Below are 16167 nucleotides of genomic sequence, written 5' to 3' on the forward strand. Positions count from 1 at the left end.
TAAGGAGGACTTGTCCGTGACTCATACAGTTTGGTTGGTTCCGACTGAGAGAGAAAAGATCAGGAGGTTCATTAATGGCCTCAACCAGCAGTTCCGTTTTGTTATGACTCTAGGGAATGTCGAAGGTGCTAGATTCGACAGGTGGTTGACAGTGCTCAACGGATAGAGATAGTTAGTACTTAGGAGAGTGAGGTCAAGAGGTCTCGTGGTCCGGGTAATTACAGCGGTGTTCCTTCTAGGGGGACAGCCCTATCACAGCAGGGATCATCTTTATAGGCCAACTCAGATGGCTTGTTCAACTCATCGTAGCACATCAGTTAGCCATGGTTCATACAGTGCTCGACAGATTCAGACTTCTCTTGGTGCACTTCTAGCTCATAGTTCATCTCGTGCACCATTAGTTCAAGGTTCATTTATACCAGGTTCTTCTAGTAGTTATTCTGGTTCTCGAGGTCCGCCTTAGAAATCGCCACCATTTTTCGAGAGTGATTGCTATGAGTGTGGAGAGTTGTGTCATGTGAGGAAATATTGTCCCCGCCTTACGCGGGGTCTAGTTCAGCAGATGAGTCAGGCTACGACTCCTGCACCAGTTGCTCCACTACCCACCTAGCCAGTTCGGGGTGGGGCTCAGTCAGCTAGGGGTCGACCAAGAGAGGGAGGCCGATCAGGTGGCGGTCAAGCCCGATTCTATACTTTCCCTACCAGGCCAGATGTCGTTGCTTCAGATGCAGTGATCACAGGTATTGTCTCATTGTGCCACAGGGAAGCTTCTATATTAGTTGACCATGGTTCCACATATTCGTATGTTTCATCATATTTTGTTCATTATCTGGATATGCCCTCTGAGTCCTTAGTTTCCCCTATTCGTGTATCTACGCCGGTGGGCGATACTATTATTGTGGGCCATGTGCATCGGTCGTGTGTGATAACTATTAGGGGACTGGAGACCAGAGTTGATATTTTATTGCTTAGTATGGTCGATTTCAATGTTATCTTGGTTATGGATTGGTTGTCTCCATGTCATGCTATTCTAGATTGTCACGCAAAAATGCAGACATTGGTGATACAAGGATTCCCGAAGGTCGAGTGGAGAGGTTCTCTAGATTATGTTCCCAGTAGGATAATTTCTTACTTGAAGGCTCAACGTATGGTTGGGAAGGGATGTTTGTCATATTTGACCTTTGTGAGAGATGTTGAGGAAGATACTCCTACTATTGATTCAGTACCGGTAGTGCAGGAGTTTTCGGATGTATTCCCTACAGACCTGTCGGGTATGCTACCCGACAGGGCTATTGATTTCGGTATTGACTTGGTACCGGGCACTCAGCCCATTTTTATCCCTCCGTATCGTATTGCTCCAGCTGAATTGAAAGAATTGAAAGAGCAACTTTAGGAACTTCTTGATAAGGGGCTTATTAGGCCGAGTGTGTCACTTGGGGTGTACCAGTTCTATTTGTGAAAAAGAAAGATGGTACTATGCGGATGTGTATCGACTATAGGCAGTTGAACAAAGTTAGAGTCAAGAATAAGTATCATTTATCGCGTATTGATGATCTATTTGACCAGTTTTAGGGAGCGAGGGTGTTCTCCAAAATTGATTTGAGATCCGGGTATCACTAGTTGAAAATTCGATATTCAAATATTTAAAAGACGGCATTTAGGACCCGTTATGGTCACTATGAATTTCTCGTGATATCTTTTGGGTTGACCAATGCCCCATCAGCATTTATGCACTTGATGAATAGTGTATTCCAGTCGTATCTTGATTTGTTTGTAGTAGTATTTATTGATGATATCCTGGCGTACTCAAGTAGTGAGGAGGAACACGCATAATATTTGAGTATTGTACTACGGAGGCAGAGAGAGGAGAAACTTTATGCCAAATTCTCTAAGTGTGAGCTCTGGCTTAACTCGGTGGCATTCTTGGGACACATAGTGTCCACTGAAGGAAATAAGGTGGATCCAAAGAAAATAGAGGCAGTTCAGAATTGGTACATGTCATCTTCAGTTACTGAGATTCGGAGTTTTCTTGACTTGTTTGGTTATTATCGTCGCTTTGTGGAGGGCTTCTCGTATATTGCATCGCCCTTGACTAAATTGACCCAGAAAGGTGCTCCGTTCAGGTGGTCGGATGAGTGTGAAGAGAGCTTTCAGAAGCTCAAGACTGCCTTGACCAAAGCTCCAGTTCTAGTTTTGCCTTTAGCTTCAGGATCTTATACAGTATATTGTGATGCTTCTCAGATTGGTATTGGGTGTGTCTTAATACAGGAGGGTAGAGTGATTGCATATGCTTCGCGCCAGTTGAAGCCACATGAAAAGAACTACCTTGTCCATGATTTAGAATTGGCAGTCATTGTTCATGCATTGAAAATTTGGAGGCACCATCTCTATGGTGTGTCTTATGAGGTATTTATAGATCATCGAAGTCTTCAACACTTATTCAAATAGAAGGATCTAAATTTGAGGCAACGGAGATGGTTGGAGCTGCTAAAGGACTAAGATATCATTATTCTGTATCATCCCGGGAAGGCCAATGTGGTGGCCGATGCCTTGAGTAGGAAGACGGTGAGAATGGGTAGCCTTGCATTTATTCTTGTTGGTGAAAGTCCTCTTGCAGTTGATGTTCAGACCTTGGCTAATCAGTTCGTAAGGTTAGATGTTTCGGAACCCAGTCGGGTTCTAACCTGTGTGATTTCACGGTCTTCCTTATATGACCGCATCAGAGAGTGCCAGCATGATGATCCCCATTTGCTTGTCCTGAAGGCAACAGTTCAGTACGGTGATGCCAAAGATGTTACTATTGGAGATGATGGGATGTTGAGGATGCAGGGTCGGATATGTGTGCCAAATGTAGATAGGTTGCATGAATTGATTCTTGAAGAAGCCCACGGTTCGTGGTATTCCATTCATTCGGGTACCGTAAAGATGTATCAGGACTTGAGACAGTACTATTGGCGGAGAAAAATAAAGAAATATATAGTTGGGTTTGTAGCTCGGTGTTTAAATTGTCAACAGGTGAAATACGAGCATCAGAGACCGGGCAGATTGCTTCAGAAACTTAAAATTCCGGAATGAAAGTGGGAGCGTATTACCATGGACTTCGTAATTAGGCTCCCACGGACTTTGAGGAAGTTTGATGTTGTTTGGGTGATTGTAGATCGGTTGACCAAGTCCGCGCATTTTATTCCAGTCGGTACTACTTATTATTCGGAGCGATTGGCTGAGATTTATATGAGTGAGATTGTTCGCCTTCATGGTGTGCAGTGTCCATCATTTCTGATCGGGGCACTCAGTTTACATCACAGTTTTGGAGGGCAGTACAGCGAGAGTTAGGCACACAGGTACAGTTGAATACAATATTTCACCCTCAGACGGACGGACAGTGCGAGCGCACTATTTAGATATTGGAAGATATGCTACGCGTTTATGTTATAGATTTTGGGGGTTCTTGGGATCAATTTTTGCCATTTGTAGAGTATGCTTACAATAACAGCTACCAATCAAACATTCAGATGGATCCGTATGAGGCCTTATATGGGAGTCAGTGTCGGTCTCCATTGGGTTCGTTTGAGTCGGGTGAGGCTAGGCTATTGGGTACTAATTTAGTTCAGGATGCTTTGGAGAAGGTTAAATTGATTCTAGAACGACTTCGCATGGCGCAGTCTAGACAGAAGAGTTATGCCGACCAGAAGATTTGCGATGTTGCTTACATGGTAGGAGAGAATGTACTACTCCGAGTTTCGCCTATAAAGGGTGTTATGAGATTTGGGAAGAAGGGCAAGTTGAGTCCTAGGTATATTGGACCTTTTGAAATACTTAAGAAGATTGGAGGGGTGGCTTATGAACTTGCATTGCCGCCTAATCTATCGGGTGTCCATCTAGTGTTTCATGTATCTATGCTCCGGAAGTATGTCGGAGATCCGTCTCATGTTTTGGATTTCAGCACAGTGCAATTGGATGGTAATTTAACTTATGATGTGGAGCCAGTGACCAATTTAGACCGTCCGGTTCGAAAGTTGAGATCAAAGAACATAGCTTCAGTGAAAGTACAGTGGAGAGGCCACCCAGTCGGAGAAGCTACTTGGGAGACTAAGTGGGAGATACAGAGCAAATATCCACACCTATTTGAGGCTCCATGTATGATTCTAAACCCGTTCGAGGATGAACGTTTGTTTAAGAGGGGGAGAATGTAACGATCCGGCCGGTCATTTTGAGTATTACAGCCTTGTTCCCCCATTTACTGCTCAATTTGTGATTTACAGTTGTTGTATGACTTTCCGTGGTAATTGGTTCGGGTCCGGTGAGGTCTTGAAATGAATGGGAACACTTAGTTCCAAAGTTTAAAAAACATAATATGAAAAGGTTGGCTAGATGTCGACCTATGTGTAAACGACCCTCGAATAAAGTTTTGACAATTCCAATAGTTCCGTATGGTGATTTTGTACTTAGAAGCGTGTCCGAAAAATTATTTAAAAGCCCGTAGCTAAATTAGGCTTGAAAATGCTAAAATAGAAATTTAAATTTGGAAGTTTGACTGGGGAGTTGACTTTTTGATATCGGAGTCGGAATCCATTTCTGAAAATTTTCGTAGCTCTGTTATGTCATTTATGACTTGTGTACAAAATTTGAGGTCAATCGAAATTGAATTGATAGGTTTCGGCATCAAATGTAGAAGTTGGAATTCGTAAGTTTTCGTTAAGCTTAAATTAGGATGTGATTTGTGATTTTAGCATTGTTTGATGTGATTTGAGGTTTTGACTAAGTTCGTATGATGTTTAGGACTTGGTGGTGTATTTGGTTGAGGTCCCGGGGGCCTCGGGTGAATTTCGGAAGGTTAACGAATCGAAATTTGGACTTAAACAACTGCTGGAATTTTCTGATGCATGTATCTGGTTTCCTTCATCGCATTCGCGAGGGGGGTCTCGCGTTCGCGAAGAGAAAATTCATATTGGCCCATTTTGAGCTGAGCTTCAGCAACTGGGGCACGCATTCGCGAAGGGTCGAGGGGCAAAGTTACGCGTCCGCGACAGGAGGCACGCATTTGCGAAGGGTCGAGGGGCAAAGTTACGTGTCCGCGATCGGGGGCACGCGTTCGCGGAAAGGAAAGACGGCCTGGAGGAAATTTGGTCTTCGCGTTCACGAGACCGGGCTCGCATTCGCAAAGGATGAAATCCGGGCAGCACACTTTTGTGCTTCGCGAACGCGACGAAGCTATTGCATTCGCGACCAAGAAACACCTGGACAGAAACTTTAAGTTCTGTCCCATTTTTCATTTTTGACAAGTGGAGCTCGGGAAGAGGTAATTTTCGGGAGATTTTTAAGTAAAATAACGGGGTAAGTGTTCTTAACTCAATATTGGTTAAATTACCTGAATCCATGGTTATTTTTAACACTTAATTGGTGATTTAAGTTGGAAAATTTAGAAAACCCTCTTGGTTTAATTTGAAGATTTGAGGGTGGAGTGGATGTTGGAATTTGGTAAAATTTGTATGGTTGGACTCGTGGTTGAATGGGTGTTCATATTTTGTAACTTTTGTCGGGTTCCGATACATGGGCTCCACGGGCGATTTTTGAGTTAAATTTTAGATTTTATTGGAAAATTAGTATTTTCATTTGGAATTAATTTCAATGATTTGTATTGACTAAATTGAATTAATTGTGACTAGATTCAAGACGTTCGGAGACCGATTAGCGAGGCAAGGGTATAGGGGAGTAAGAAATTACTCAGTTTGAGGTAAGTAACACTTCTAAACTTGGTTTTGAGGGTATGAATCCCTGAATTTGGTATTATATAAATTATTTGGAGGTGACATACACGATAGGTGACGAGCGTGTGGACATGCACCATAGAAATTGTGACTTGAATAAATCCTGTGACGTTGTAAAATTTAAGAATCGTGTTATTATCCAAATATTCTCTACTTATTAGGAAATTAAGCTAAGACTCGTATTAAAAATCATGATTTGGCTACGTGCCAATATTTTGGGACCCACATGGTCGTGTTGCTATTGAATTTAATTAATTTAAAAATGTATATTTCATACTCAGTCATGTTCATAAATGTGAGGAAATTTATGGGATCGAGGTTGCCCGGCTGCAGCACGCCATATCGGCTTTGTATATATTATTATTATTATATGGATCGGGGTTGCTCGCCTGCAACAGGCATTTATCTTTATATAGATCGGGGCTGCCCGCCTACAACAGGCCATATCGACTTTATATCACACTTGGGCTGAAGGAGCCCCTCCGAAGCTTCCACCCCCCACAGTGAGCGTAGATGATTTATATTCGGGGTGGACTTTCCAGGGCATGGACTTGCCTTATTTATATATGTTCGGGATAAACTTCCTAGGGCGTGGATTTGACTTATTGATTTATGATTGTGATGAATTTTCCCTAGACATGGATATTGTCCTAGTCATATATATTTGGGGATAAATTTACCCCTGGGATGGATTGGCCTTATACGGTACTCAGTCACTGACTGGCAGTTGATGTGTGTATATATATATATGGGATAGATCTTCCCTGGGCTGGATTGGCCATATAAAGTACCGTTTAATTATTGAATTTGAAAGCATGCCTATATTTCTGTACTGTTATTTCTATACTGGACTAGACCTGCTGAGCTCGTTACCACTTTTAGCCCAAAGGTTAGTCTTGTTACTTATTGTGTTGGTTGTACTCATACTACACTCTGCACCTCGTGTGCAGATCCAGGTGCTTCCATACATGATGACTGTTAGACCTCAGTGTGTTACCAGTTGGAGACTAGCAAGGTAGCTGCTTGGCGTCCGCTAACCTTGTATCTCTTCCTTTTAGTTATTGTACTGTTCTATATTTTCAGACAATGTTTTTAATCAGTCAGACTTTGTATTCATTTAGATGCTCATGTACTCAGTGACACCAGGCTTTGAACGTGTATTTATATATGTATTTATGAGATTTTTCCACTGGATTTAAATAATATATTTTCAAACTTAAGAGATATTGTGTTTTATTGAGGTTGTCGGCTAACCTAGTACTGCGATAGGTGCCATCACGACAAATAGGCCAGTCTGAATTTTCTCTTCGCGAACGTGAGACTCCCCTCGCAAACGTGAAGCACAAAATGGGCCAGTCCGAATTTCCTCTTCGTGAACGCGAGACTCCCCTCGCGAATGCGATGAAGGAAACCAGATACAGTCATCAGAAAATTCCAACAGTTGTTTAAGTCCAAATTTTGATCCGTTAACCATCCGAAACTCACCCGGGGCCTCTGAGATCTCAACAAAATACATCAACAAGTCCTAAAATATCATACGAACTTAGTCGAAACCTCAAATCACATCAAACAATGCTAAAATCACAAATCACACCCCAATTCAAGCTTAACGAAAACTAACGAATTTTAACTTTTACATTCGATGCCGAAACCTATCAATTCAATTCTGATTGACCACAAGTTTTGTACACAAGTCATAAATGATATAACAGAGCTATAAAAAATTTCACAACTGGATTCTGACTCCGATATCAAAAAGTCAACTCCCCGGTCAAACTTCCAAACTTAAATTTCTATTTTTATCCATTTCATGCCTAATTTAGCTACGGACTTCCAAATAATTTTTCGTACACGCAACTAAGTCCAAAATCACCATATTGAGCTATTGGAATCATAATAACTTTATTCTTGGGTCGTTTACACATAGGTCAACATCCAGCCGACCTTTTCAACTTAAGTTTTTTAAACTTTGGAACTAAGTGTTCTCATTTATTCCAAGACCTCACTGGACCCGAACCAATTATCCTGGCAAGTCATATAATAATTGTAAAGCACAAATTGAGCAGTAAATGGGGGAACATGACTGTAATACTCAAAACAACCGACCGAGTCGTTACACCATCACCCTTGATAATGATTTTAGCAAGGAAGAAAACTTTCTGCTCGAACAGTCTGAGCTTAGTGGATAGGATTTATTGTAAGGGCCACCTCTATTCGGATCCAAGAGATCACCACACTCGGGGACTGTTATCCAAGGCAAACTCGGACGGCTCGAGCTATCAAAGCCCAGGGGCACAAAAGCCTATTAGGCAGTGCTCGAACTTTAAAGGCTACTACCACCCCCATTCAGTGACTATCGTCATGGGCAAGCCCGGATGGCTCGGGTATCGAAGCCCGGGGTAATAAGCCTATTGGGCAATACCCAAACTTTAAAGGCTATGACCATCCTAGAAACGGCTCGGAGACGTCCGAGACCCGTAATCAAAACATAAGGCCTTTAAAATTACCAAATCGGTTCAAAGGCTACCCTCGGCAAAATTATAATCTAAAAACTTCTAAGCACTTTAAGAAAGCTTCCGATCATACCAAGCCCCCATGAGTTCTAAACAAAATCACATCAAGAACAAACCTTGTTCGAACCTCCGAACAAGACCTTATTACTACGTGCTAAGGCAATTGAAATCTTTGCAATCGTAAAAAAAAAGCCAAAAGAAACGAAACATGAAAATTGCCAAAGGAAAAAAAATAAAAGCCTTGTATATATATAAAGATCTTTACAAAGGAAAAACGGCCTCAACAAAATATACAAAAATGCAAAAATGAAGAAAATCTACAAGGCACCTAAGCCTGATCTATCGCCAGAGCTCGCCTCATCACCGAGGCCATCGGGGTTATCTCTGCCCTCGGATCTGCCGGAACCCTCAGAGCCTTACTCGTCCTCGGGATATGCCAACTTCTTGGCCTCGGCCTCGAACCTCTTAACGTTTTTGATTTCGGCCGATTAGTCAAAACTCGAGGCATGAACTTACTCGTGAGCCTCTCTTCGGGACTGCCACTTCATGTAATCGGCAATAACTTTCAGGCGGTCCTAGGCTGCCACAGTGTCAGCTTATTACTGGGCCACCAACTCTTCAGCATCAGCCCTGGTTATTTCCGCCACTGACTTGGCCGCTTTAAGCTCCTTTGCAAGGGTATCCCGTTCAGCAACGGCCGAGCCCAGTTGAGGCTGGAGGTCTTCGATTTTTTGGGACCGAACCTTAGCTTTCTCCCTTACCGCTAGAAGTTGGGCCTCCGCCGAGGCCAGCTGCTCTCGGTTAATCTCCTTATCCGAAGCCAATTGGTTTATTTTTCCCTTCCACTATTCGGCCATAGCCTTGACCTCGTCCATCTCAGCTCGAAGCTAGTTGACCCAATTAATCTTCTGTTGGACCTGCGGATTCTGACCGTTAGTCACCATGTCTAACTCGTCATCACTAACTTCAAAGATCTTTACCTGTTCCACCAGGTTGGCATGTTCTTTCTGAGCCACGGCCAACTCGGCTCGAAGGTTCTTGACTTTTCCTTCGCGTTGCTCGCTGAGAAGCTTATACATGTCCCTCTTCTCAACTAGCTCTTTGACTTCGGCCTCGAGTTGACTAAGCTCATCCCTGTACCGGAGAAAGGTTTCATGGTAACTATCTGTATACGGGTGAAACCGGACCCATAAGCCAGCCCGGTTCCCGATAAAATAAATCGAGTAAAGAAATGCGATTACAATGAACCAGAATCGAGATAAGGGACTCATCGAGTCAGGCACCGGGGCCATGACGCCCGCCCTCGAGCATATCGAGGCCATGACCCCGGGATCGGCTCAAATTCCAAGAGACTTCGGAGAGCATTATTGGGCAATCGAACACGATTAGCGGGAGACCGTAATATCCTCCATCAACCGGCTATCACGGCGCAGATCTCGGCACGTACCGACGGGAATCCAGTAATCAGTTAAACTGGAGATTTTTACCTTTTATAGAATTGTACTTAGGGTAAAACTCCCTTACTATATAAAAGGGAGTCTGATTATTCATTGGACACATTGTAATACGTATCCCAAAGCAATATACTATTATTTTCACTGTGATTGAAAGCTCTTATTCTCGTTCAGCAGTGCTAGCCATTGCGAGCCCGGATCGAGGGTGGATATTTCATCAAGGCTGGAATTATCCTCCTCTCGTGGCTTGAATTTACTATATCTTTATTTGTTTAATCTAACGCAATTTATCGTTTGTATCGAATTGATCTACATATCCTTAAAACTACTTACAAATTTAATTGTTATCCTTTTTTCTTTTCTTTTTTTTAGAGTAAACAAACTTTGATTAAGACCCTTGCATGATCAATTAATGTGGAACTAAGGGATCAATTAGCTTTTTCAACATTCTTGTATGGTATAACACACTAAACTCTTTGCTTAGAGATAAAATCAGTCTGCGCCAAGTTTGACTTTGAGCTATATATTTAGGATTTAGCACTAGCTAGGCCTGTCATAATCAATGGCTAAAATTCAAAACATGATTTCCAAGTCCTTAATCTTGATTTAATTAAGTCAGAGCTTATTCAACTTTTCCTTATTTCAGTCAATTATAATGAAGCTACTAGGAAAGTAGGGTTTAATTTGTCAATGTGAAATAGAACTTAATTTCCTCTTTTTCAGTCATTTTCAGAACATGCTTTCAAATTGTCCATTTCATATTGTTGCCGAAAGTGGAGTCTTGGTTCATCATATCTCAAACACCATGTGGAAAATTTAAACGGGCACTTTTATTGTACATATTATAATGGATTAAAGTGGCTTTATTACAATAAATAAAACCTATGAAAAAACGGGAGATTGACATATTTTCATGTCTAAGCCATAGGGTTTGTCTACTTTTTGGCCATGATTTTTTTAAAACCTTGTTGTTATTTCTATTTTTGGTTCATCATAAGGTTCCACCGGCAGTTATGATTAGTACTCCCTCCGTTTCAATCAATTTACATGAACCTATTTGACTGGGCACGAAATTTAAAAAAAGAGAGAAGATTTTTGAACTTGTGGTGTAAAATGAGGTACATATATTTTATGTGGTTATAAATCATTACATAAAGATAAATTGTTTCCAAAGAAGGAAAGTGGTCATTCTTTTTGGCACAAACTAAAAAGAAAATAAGTTCACATAAATTGTTACAGATAGAGTATTATTTATCAAGTGCTTGACCAGTGAAGACTTGCCAAAATATAAGCAATTTTTGTTTTGCTTTTCTAGTCATCATCACCACTTGCTAAAATCTCTTGCGTATAGGGCAAGAATTCTTTAAATATATGCATGCGTTACATTCTGTTTTTCATTTAATTTTATGAACAATTCTTGGGGGGGGGGGGGGGGGGAGGAGGAACACTCAAATTGTACATATGTCTTAGAGAATTTAAGTGGTGCTTTTAATCTGTTAGGAAGAAACATACAGTATAACTAGGAAGAGACTGTATTCAACTTCTCAATTAAAATATGTTTACGGCTCTCATTTAGAAATATACAGATATTCACGGATCCAAGAAATTGATTTAGGCATATGTAACTTTTTTCTTGTATACATATGTAAATACAATGTATTTTGTCTAGTAATTTAGGAAGAAATATTGTACAAGGGAGAGCGTTTGCTATATACTATATTTTTTATTCCCAGGGGTTTATAACCGAGACCTTGGATTATATTAAAAGTGGAGGGTTCCTATCTATCACACCATAATCATTGGTTGTCCACAAACTCGGTTAAACGGGCTATTGTTTATCAAAAACAGAGGTCTCTGCAAAGTCATAATACCATGTATGGGGGCTGACGTGAGGGTTTACCCTGCTAGTACCAATAGGTCAAGGAAGCTGGTGACCTAATAACAGAGAAGCCGACGACCGAAGCCCATGTGAACTATCTAGTGCTGAAATAAATCAAACACTTCTTTCGTCAATCCTTTTTTTAAATCTTGGATCCCAAGTTGTCTTCATAAAAATATTATGAATATACTAGAATAAAGAGGAAAAGAAACTATTAGATTTACTATAAATCTAACACTTACGTCAGTTTCCTCAATATTCTGGATTCTGAACCTTGTACAATGTTTTCTTCGTAGGAAGTAGGATATGTTGGTTTTTCAGGCTTTAAACAGTAGTTTGGTTAGGTTATTTTCTCACACAAAAATCATATAACTATGACTTTTTTCACCAAAATTATATAACTATGTTTTCTCACACAAAAATCATACAACTTTTATTAACTCACGCAAAAATCATAGTGATCGGAAAAATATAATTTTTCATTAGTATTTTTTTATTTTTTATTTTTTATTTTCAGTCTGATAAATAATAATTCGCTTAAAATAGGGATGACCCAACTCGACCTGGCCCACCCGACCCAATACTCATATATATATAAATTAAAATAATACTAAAAGTGAATAGTAAATCCTTCAAAACATGATACTTCTATCCATTTTTTTCAAGATTTTTATCCAAAATGATATCATTTTTATTTCAAGTGTACTCTAATTATACCTTTTATTTCTTTGTTTGTTTGGTCAGAATCTCATGCACTCTGAACAAAGTTTTTATGGAGGAAGAATTCACTTTTAGTATTTTTTTTAACTTACGTATAGGGGTATTGGGTCAGACTGGGTTGGATCATTTCTATTTTAAAGAAAAAATATAAAATTAATCGGTCGGCCGAAACTAATTGCATTTGCAAGCCAAAATATATATATATATATATATATATATATATATATATATATATTATCAGCTATTAATTTTTAGAGCGGCTAAAAATATACTTATATTTCTCCTATTTTAATTGGGTAATTATTTATTAGACTGAAAATAAAAAATAAAAAAATATAAACTAAAAAAAAATACTACCGAAAAATTTGTTTTCCGACAACTATGATTTTTGTGTGAGTTAGTGAAAGTTTTATAATTTTTGTGTGAGAAAATAAAGTTCGATGACTTTAGTGAGAAAAAAAAAAAGTCATAGTTATATGATTTTTGTGTGAAAAAATAAAGTTACATGGCTTTGATGAAAAAAAGTCATAGTTATATAACCATTTGTGAAATTTACCCAAATATAAGTAGTATAATATTAAGCATTAACAATGGAGTACAATGGTTGGCTACTATTTTTAATATTCATATTTTTTACATTAGTTATGTTGCAATTAAGATACCATTTTATCCCAAACTCAACAATACATTATACAAATTTAAGTTATTTAACTGATTCTAAGGCTTTAACTTCCTAGAAATTTATTGCTTACCTTAAGTCATAGAATTAGTTACGTACTGCACAAGCGCTAGTAGTATTAGTTATATATGGTCATGTCCTATTAGCTTTCTATTTTCCATTTCAATTGTATTGTATTCATTTGCCACGTATGTGAGATTACACCGATTTTTTTTTTGTTGTTGTTAGTTGAAACGAGGTCATGAAAATAAGGTGCTTTAACAAGAATTATAGCTCTTATTTCTTTTTAAGAAACTGAAATACTAGCAGACCTAAGCATAAGTAGGATTCATATGAAAAAGTACATGAAAATACTCTTCCATATAAAGTACTTCTACCTCAAGATACAAAAAGGGCACCAACGAAGTCCAAAAACAATACGTAATTTAAATTTAAAGTGAAAGAAAATATATATATTCACGAACTATGATTAAATATTTACGTATATGTCAGAGCAGTACATATGCAGATATGCATTAGTAAGTTTTTTGGTTTTTTACTTTCTTTTGTAAATTTTTATTTTGGGGTGAGAGAGGTTTAGGGTTTTACAGAGTATTTTAGGTTACAATTTCGATTAGATTTCTGGGGAGGGGGCAATTAGCTCCCTTGGTATATAACACATCTATCTCTTAATTTTGTTTACCAAAAAATAGTATTATCTACCAAAATTACGGATGATCGATGTGTTTTGACGTACTTAAATCATTGTATAAAAACCTATTAATAGTATGACGGGTCTAATAACTTTGGTTTAACTATGTTTATGTACGTTGATTACATTTTTTTATGAATATTATGATTTTAATTTTTATATTTTCATTAAACAAAGTAGAAAACTTAATTTAGTCTCTCATATAATAGATATTTAAAAATTGTTTTATTTAAATAGGATTAATTGTAAAGCAGATTTTCAAATGTCAAAGTGATTCTCAAATAATTAGGTTAAATAGAAAACTCCCATTTATAGTGTGAAAATAGCATGGGCTAGCCATTTATATTGCAGCTACTATTTTGCTGCAATATGGAAAGTTCCAGCATAATAAACTGGAGATTGGTGCACCTGTGTATGAACTTCCAGCATATTATGCTGGAACTCCAGCACACGGAAAGTTCCAGCATAATATACTGGAGATTGATGCACCTGTGTATGAACTTCCAGCATATTATGCTGGAACTCCAGCACACGGAAAGTTCCAGCATAATATACTGGAGATTGGAGCACTTGTGTATGAACTTCTAGTATATTATGATGGAACTCCAGCACACGGAAAGTTCCAGCATAATATACTGGAGACTGGAGCACCTATGTATGAACTTCCAGCATATTATACTGGAACTCCAGTATATTATGCTGGAACTCCAGTATATGTTGGAAGTTTACATGTAAAAAATTCGAACTCCAGTATATTATGCTGGAATATTTTCCAGATTTTGAACAGTGTTTTCTTTCAGATTTATTTTTACATAAAAAGTAGCTAAATTTTGATTATTTTTGAAACTGTAGCTATTTTTCAACTACCACTTGTAAATCTGGTTATTTTTTAATTTTACCCATTTATAGTTGTTCAACTGTACAAACAATCCTCTCTATATTTTCCTTTTTCTTGTCTTCATTATCAGGCCCATAGGCTTGAACGAGAAGTCCATCTGTATGCTCTGTTACATTGGGCTGGAAATGGGCTTTACATTTGTCTTAACCACATGGATTTTGATGCTAGTCTAGTTAATTCTTCAATTTTTATTGCTGACATGGGCTTTACAAATTTGAGGTGGTAAGTGACAAATACCCATTCTTATGAATGTTATTTAGAGATTAACCAATACTTGTATTGTCCTGAAATTTTGAACTAAAAAATATTAACTTCAGGATATTTTTTCTCCCGAAAATTTGAATTGAAAAACTGAAATTCAAGACACACGGCTAATTCTTAAATAGCTGCCTTTATAATGGCTACGTGGTTCATTTCTACAATTTGAGGTGCCAGCGAAAATCTCTCCTCATCTTCATTTTTTTTAGTTGACGAGACTGCTGGAGTTTATAGTTGGAGTAATTGAAAATAGATATATGAAATGATATTCCAATTGATTCTCAGTTTTTCGTTCAAATTAATTCCCAAAATTACTATTCGAAAACGTCGGTAAACTAATAAGCTAATAGAGCCTTTTTTTTTTGGTTAATTGTTTTCATATGAAATTTAATTAAAAATGGCAAAGCAAACATATATACCGTGTTGTTTAGGCAAACTTTAAAAGTTACAGTATCATACGACAATATGGAAATAAAATTACTCCTAATATATGGAAGCTGATTTGAGTAGTGAATTTCCTTTTGCATATATTTGAAAGAAAAGGAAGTTGTTTTTAAAAAGAGGTGATTTAACAGAAAAAAAGGGAAAAGGGAAAATGAACATACTTAATTTATGGCCCATGCAGGTCTCGAACCTGCGACCTTCGCGTTATTAGCACGACGCTCTAACCAACTGAGCTAATGGGCCGTTGTTTTTCTTCAACCAAATGATTTTATTAATAGTTATCCACCATATTAATTGTCATATTGTTTTAATTTAAGACTATGGGAAGTTTAAATTCAACTTGGGATACTTTTTGGAAAGCTCTATTTTTTTAGGTTCATAATAATTAACTTTTCCGACTGAACTATTCCAACAAAGCATATTCAAAGGAAAAATATAAGATTAAAACGATAGTAACATCTAAAATCAAAGTTAAGGGACATGAGAATGTAAAGGTACACACCCCTTTGCACTAAACTTTTGGACTAATTTTAACCTGGTACTTTACGTGCAGTGACAGAGGTAAGTATTTCACAAAATGAATTCAAAAAGTCAAAAAATTAAAGGACACAAAAAAACAAAGAAAATTCAATATATAATATTTACACATAAATTACAAACGGTAACAATTGGGCCTTTTTTGGTGATAAACCTTACCAAAATCTAAACAACAACATATCCAATGTGAGGTTTGGATTGTAATACAATGTGTATGCAAATCTTATTCTCACCTGAAAATGTAAAAATCTATTAAACCTTACCAAAATCTGTTAAAAATATTACTTTCTTGAATAACAAACATGTTGTGGTTAACTAACTAGCTA

General features: G+C 38.1%; 1 non-coding gene across 1 annotated transcript; it reads right to left on the reverse strand.

Annotated features, from left to right (window-relative positions):
- Nucleotides 1–15473: 15473 nt before the first annotated feature.
- Nucleotides 15474–15547, reverse strand: TRNAI-AAU (transfer RNA isoleucine (anticodon AAU)). Its single transcript has one exon. It is a non-coding gene; the product is annotated as a tRNA-Ile (tRNA).
- Between the last annotated feature and the right edge of the window lie 620 nt (nt 15548–16167).

The sequence above is a fragment of the Nicotiana tomentosiformis genome, chromosome 10 (genome assembly GCF_000390325.3).
Source record: "Nicotiana tomentosiformis chromosome 10, ASM39032v3, whole genome shotgun sequence".
NCBI classification, from domain to species: domain Eukaryota; kingdom Viridiplantae; phylum Streptophyta; class Magnoliopsida; order Solanales; family Solanaceae; genus Nicotiana; species Nicotiana tomentosiformis.